Below are 6869 nucleotides of genomic sequence, written 5' to 3' on the forward strand. Positions count from 1 at the left end.
TCAGGACGACAGGAGCCACTGGTGAACTTAATTTATATGCTTTTAATCCATTGCTTTTACAGATTCCGCATACTTTGTGGTCCATTGACCAACCCAAACAGAACCATGGTCATTCCATCCAGTACCCTGAGATATTCGGCCTCTGAGGTCTCTGTAGGGACATCAACAAGATCATCCTCTATTAGAGGGAATTCATCATCTACACTTTCATAACGTGCTTTATTTTCTTCCTCATCATTTTCATCCTCTTCCTTTGGAGGCTCTGTCTTTTCTTCTATAGAGGCTCTGTAGGAGAAGAACAAATCTTCTGCCTCTGCATCTACTTATGCTTCTGTCACGAGTTTTGACTTTGCTTCTCTGATTCTGGCTCTGTATCTGTTACTGTCCCTGTAACTATCTCTGTATCCGCTCTGTCTCTACTCTGTATCTGTTCTGCCTCTGTACTCTCTGCTCTGTAACTGTATTGTCTCTGTACTGTCTCTGCGACTGTCATGTAACAGAGAGAACAATACATCCATGCTTCTATTTCACTGTCAGAGGTGATTTCAAAAGTTAATTCTAGTTGAGGCAGGAGGTATTCACCCATGGACAAGGATTTTACTTTCCTTGGCAGTTGGCTTACAGTGCTCACTGTTAGGGACTGTGCCTCAGTTTTCTTAGGAAATATTGGCTTAACAGCTTCTTCATCTCCTGATGTACCATCTATTGCCTCGTTAGAGGAGTCCGTCATGACTTCAATGGATGTGAATCCATTTCCTTTTTACGATCCATATAGCTTTAACACCGCTTTATTGGGTCCTCTACCTAGGGTTAGGGTTCCCTTGAACCAATCCGTCCTAGCTCTTGCTTCAAAAAGCCAAGGTCTTCCCAACAACAGAGGGTACAAAGTCCCATAAGAATTTGGTTTGACCACCAAATATGTCAGCCACAATAGTCTCTTCCTACAAGGGTTGTTTTTACATATGGGAGGATGCCCAATGGTTTGACTCTACTTTGGTCTACCAATCTGATAAGCCACTGTGTAGGTTGAATTCCTTGCAACCCTAAGTCCTTCATTGTGACATCCGTCATTATGTTTACTGATGAGCCTCCATCAATCAATGCATCTGAAATGAAGCATCCTTCTATCCATACACTAATCTCTGGGGTCCCAGGATCTAGGAAGGCAATAGCCACATCCACTTCCTTTACAGGCTCTGGGGCCTTATTGGTCTTGGTTGCTGTTGAAGGAGCGATCCTTAGTCCACGCTTTTGTGTCAAGACGCTTTTGAATCTCTTTCGATTGCCAGAATGTTAAGTTTGGTTTAAAAGTGTCTAGGTCTTTGACCAAGTCATAATCTTTAATAGGATCCATAGGCTTCTCCAGCCGGCTAGGGAATGGGGCTACACCCATTTTCATCTTTCCTTTTTCTTCTAACAATTGCAACATCGGCACTTCTTCTATTTCTAAAAGTGCTTCTGTATCATATATCTCTTGGGCCTCTCGTCCTCTCTTTGGGACTATCTCTGTATACCTCTATGGCACTATAGTGCTTTGTACTGTACTATTCTGTTCTGTACTACTCTCTCCCTCTGTAGATAAGTTGAAATTCACAATCTTAGTAGGAGAGTTATTTTCATCCTAAAACACTAGTTCCTTCTTCTTGGTACGCGTAATAGCAGCAACTTCCAATTCTACCAAATTGGAAGCAGGCTCTTGTACCTTCTGTTGGCTATCAGTGGCGTTGGCCTTTACCGGGGCTGGACTAGGACAGTCCTTGATAGTATGGCCTTCTCCTTTGCATCGACTGCATAAGGGCTTGTAATCCATAGATTGTTTTGGGTTTGGACAATTTGGAAAGATATGTCCCTTTTCTCCACACCTATAACATTCCACCTCTAATCTTTGACCACCGCCAGACTGTCGTCCTCTATAACTTTGAGAGGGAAATCTCCTTGGACCAAAATTAGGACCAAACTCCCTGGGATTTGGTCCAATATCTTGTGTTGTCATTTTGGATTCTAGCAAGTTGAATCTTGCATTTTCATCCTTTTTTCTTTGTTCATGCATCTCTTTTAGTTCTACCGCAAACAGTAGTAATAGAAGGCTCCAGGAATGATTGGATTTTGAGTACATTCAGTGGCTAAATGTTCCACTTGATGACACTTTCCGCACCATGTATTAGAGTGCATCACATCTCTTCCAACTCCTGCAAGAGTGGATATATTGGCAGTATTCACCTTCAGTGTCTGTAGCTGCTCTGTAATCACATCGAAAAGCTCTTTCTTGATACTTGCAACTGAGTTGGATAAGTAATCCTTCAAATTTTCACCTCCTGATGTACTTGTAGTAGGGTTTTGGGAAGTATCCGTAATTACTGCATAAACTGATTGGGTTGATCCAGAAGGTCCTCTGTTCTGGCTTTGATTCAGAGCTCCTGTTGAGACTTGGGGTTGTTGATTCCAGTTGGTAGGGTTCCAGTGTTGTTGAGTTGCCATTGGAGGAACTGTTTGAGGCCATTGTTGTTGTGGTTGAACCATCATTTGATTAGGTGACCACACTGGATTAGGTGCACTATATTGCGGCACTATTTGCATCTGGAGATAAGGGTAGGGAACTGTCCTTGGGATTGCATTTGGTGGGTATGCCATTCCAGGGATAGGAAGAGGTAAGACTTTCCTTCTTGGAGTCATTGATAGCCTTGCTTCAACTTCGTCATACAATCTTGCACCTTCCATTGCAGCTCGCAGATTGACTTGTCTTCTCAATTCCACAAACTTACGAACTTCTGGTTGTACGCCCCTGAGAAACACTCCTTTCTAGATACCTTTGTCCAAATGATGGTTAGTCCATCTCTTCAGGATGGATTCCATTCGCGAGACATAAGCTTCTACTCTTTCTCCAGAGAAGTGACTTAAATTCATGAACTCCTCTCGCATCCACTCTTCAAAACCTTCACGCCTGAATTTAGTGAGAAAGGCTAACTTCAAGTCGTCCCATGTGCCAAAAGTTTTTGCTGCTTGTCTCTCATACCACTGAAACGTCACGCCCTTGAAAGTGGCAGGGAAGATTTCTAACCAATGCTTAGGGGTTCTGGAATTGTTAACCACACATGCTACCATGAACTCTGCTACGTGAAGATCAGGGTCTTCATTGTACTCTCCCTTAAAAACTGACAATGGGACTACATTTGTTGGCATGTCATCAATATTTCTAGAACGAATCTGACTAAGAAGGGGACCTTGAGTCACCATGGGAACTTCTATAAAGAGTGCTTTTAGGGCGTCAAAGGAGGCTTCTACTACGAGCTCATTCTCAACTTTGATTTTTGCATTCTCTCTTCTCACGTACCTCTGGACTCGTTCTGATTCTTGCCTCTTTATTGCGCCATTCATCAGGGGGTTGGCTTCAACCAGTTGGTCTGGACTCAATAGGATAGTATCAAAGAGGGCTTCAGTGTTTGACGGATTCTCTGGCCAACATCTCCTCTACTTCCTTCTTTTCAACATCTCTGAATTCAGCTTTCAAACCACTATAGAGGGGGAGATATTCCATTCGAAAAGTATCAAAACTCATTCCTCTTAGGATCGTTGTTGCGTCATTATAATAATGCCAGTTTCTGAGGGTTTCAACAGTGTATGTTGTGAAAAACACTCTGTCTACCAACTTCCAGTGGGTTTCTAATTGGACAAACAGAAGTTTATCAGTGCACCAAGCATCCCATGTATCTTGCTGTTGAGCATCCACAAACAAATTTCAACTCTTCTCCTTCTTGTTTTCGTGAACCTCTACAGACCAAGACTCCTGAAGCTTCTTCACAATCTCCCACTTGATGATGTCTGGAAACTTCTCAATGAATGCCAATTCTTTCATGGATGGTCGTTCTCTCTGTTTCTGCTCTTCAGTTTGTTCCCAAACAATTTGCCACCAAGATGCAAGTTTATGTGGCTTCAACAGGAAGAGAAAGCAGTCCATCACATAGAGCATGCATCATGATGGTGATATGTCTCCGCCATTGTGAGATGAACTTCTTGTGGAAAGTGGCTTTGATTATGAGAAATTCCAACTCTTCAATGGAAGAAGGAACTTTACAAACATCCATTGAATTCTTCTCTTCTTGGCAATACCATTTCCTTCATTTTCAGTCTCTTCTAGTGCTTGTTGATGGCAAGTTTTCCCGGCTGCGCACCAAAAACATGGAGCTCCAAGAGGAACACCAAGGAAAAGAGAATTCTCTCGCAAGAAAATATATCTTGTAACATCAACAAGCTTTTATTTTATTCTTTTGATCATCAAAATAAAGAAAACAACAATTCTTCACGCAGCATCATAGTAGATTTCTCCCACGGATTTGATAGAATCAACCATAATCTTCAACATCTTCACAAAATTCTTCAATATAACAAAGAAAAAAAGAGAATACACCATCTTTGAATGGAAATCAATCACATATTATCCTTCTTCAATGTCTTTATAGTTCTCTCTCTCAATCTCTCATATACAATTACATTGTTTTGATAGAATTGGCTATCTCTGACTCTCTCTCTCTCTCTCCATCAATAATACATCATATTCTCATTATAATACTCTCATAATAACCCTCAATAATCCTTCTTAGGTCATGGATGCACCTCCCAAGAGGTTTGTCTGATATGAAGAGTCACCAGAGCCACTATAGTGTCTTTTCACAGCTCACTACTGTCACTGTCACTTAGTCTTCTCTTCAGTCTTCAGCAGCTGTCTCTTCTACTTGTTTTAGCTCTTTTGAACTTAGATTCATACTTTCCAAATATTAGAAAACTTTACCAAATTCACACATACATTCTACAGGACACCTACAGAAGGTCTACAGAACAGTCACAATACAGCACCAGAACAGCTACAGTACAGTTACAGTACAGAGACAGAGCAGAGATAGAGCAGAGACAGAGCAGAGATAGAGGCTCTAAAGAGGGTCATCAAAACCTCATAACTCATAATCAAAACATTCCAAACTCTCAAAAACTATTCAATAAGCTTTCAAAAGATCTCAATCTTCATCAATCATCAATCCATGCTTCATACAGAAGATAATCAGAACAAAACAGAAGCTATACAGAAGGTATACAGAACCAATCAGAACGTATCAGAATATCGCAGAACCTCATATCTCCACTTAGAATCATCATGAACTTCCAAAACATAATCAATATCATCTAAAACACTCTTAAATACTTCCCTTACAACCATACATCACTCTAAACCATCAAAAATCAATCATTCAGTCCTCAAAAACAACAAAAATCAGTCAAAATTTCAGTATTTTTCCACTCTCAACAATTTGAAAGTTTTTGGATATGCATTGCATATATACACATTCTAGATGAAAATAGGAAAACGTTGGATTCTAAGGTAGAAAAGTGTGTGTTTATTTACTATTCTCAAGAGTGGAAGGCTTACAAATATTTTGATCTATCTACTAGGAAAACTGTCATTAGTAAAGTCGTTATCTTTGATGAGTTGGCTTCATTGTATGGATCATATGTTGTGGTTGTTGTTGTTCCTTATGATCAACTTGTAGATCATGTGTCTACTCAACACACTGATACTACGTTTGGACCTACAGGTGATGTATATCCAAGTGTTTCACCTTGGACTGTCAAGTTACTTAGTCATGCATCACTATCCATTGACAACACTATGTTAATGAGGGGGAGAAATGAAGCAGAAAGAAAAGGCAAATAGAAATTTCTTGACGATACTCCTAGGATGATGACTTGAAGATATGACTCAACCAGCAGCTTGGATAGTGAATTTGGTATTCTATCTATTTACACACTAGTGGTTAGGCAGAGTGGATATGTATCACCTCATGACAAAGGGAAATAAAAAAATCCACCTCAGTTGAGAAGGTCGCAGAGGGTTAGATACCCTATTGATAGGCTTACATATAGTGGATTTTCAGCAAATCATTATGCATATATGATAGAGGTCATGAAAGATAGAGAGCTTGTTACATTCAATGAAGTTTTCATGAACAAACATTAGTGCAAAGCAATTGATGAGGAGATGAATGCACTGGCTAAAACTCTAACTTGGAAATCAATTACATTGCCTAATGTTAAGAAGTCAATTGGGTTCAAATAGATTTATAAAGTTAAGTCTTTTCTGAAGGCAACATTGAGAGGTACAAAGCTAAGTTAGTTGCCAAAGATTGTGCACAATAGCATGGCCAAGATTATGAAGAGACATTCAACCGTATTACCAAAATGGAAACTCTTAGAACAGTGATTGCTTTGGCTGCAACAAAGGGCTAGAAGTTAGAGAAAATGGATATGAATAATGCTTTCTTGGATGGATACTTGACAAAAAAAGGTGTTTATGGATTATCCAAAAGGATACATTCGTCCTCATTAGTTAAATTATGTATGCAAGCTAATAAAGCGCTAGATGGGTTGAAATAGGCTTCAAGAACCGAGCATGCATAGATTAGTACTTACTTGTTGATGCCAGGAGGCATATTACACGGTGGATTCCGTGCCACGGTGGATTCCGTGAGGTTTTACGGTGGATTCCATAAACTTTTATTACCGGGCCTGATACACAAAGTGGATTCTGTGTGTGAGAAGTTGTGTAATATTCCCACTCGTGAATATTGATTTCCCGCACACTGCGTAAACCTCGTGCAAAGGTTATCTTTCATATTGGAATTGCCGGCAGTGTAATCTGTAACCTGCACGCGAGAAATCGAGACCTCCGCATTGGCAAAGCAAGCCCGAGGGTTCAAATCTGCAAATCACACGTAAACACCCTCTTGGGAGGGGAAAAATGGATATTATTAAAGCAAAATTTTTTATATTTATCCCTTTCCCCCAGCCGATGCACGGCTAGAGGAGAGGGAGTGTGGGGG

Source organism: Lygodium microphyllum, chromosome 2 (assembly GCF_053477565.2).
Source record: "Lygodium microphyllum isolate KBCC chromosome 2, Lygodium_microphyllum_v1.1.10, whole genome shotgun sequence".
Classification (NCBI taxonomy): domain Eukaryota; kingdom Viridiplantae; phylum Streptophyta; class Polypodiopsida; order Schizaeales; family Lygodiaceae; genus Lygodium; species Lygodium microphyllum.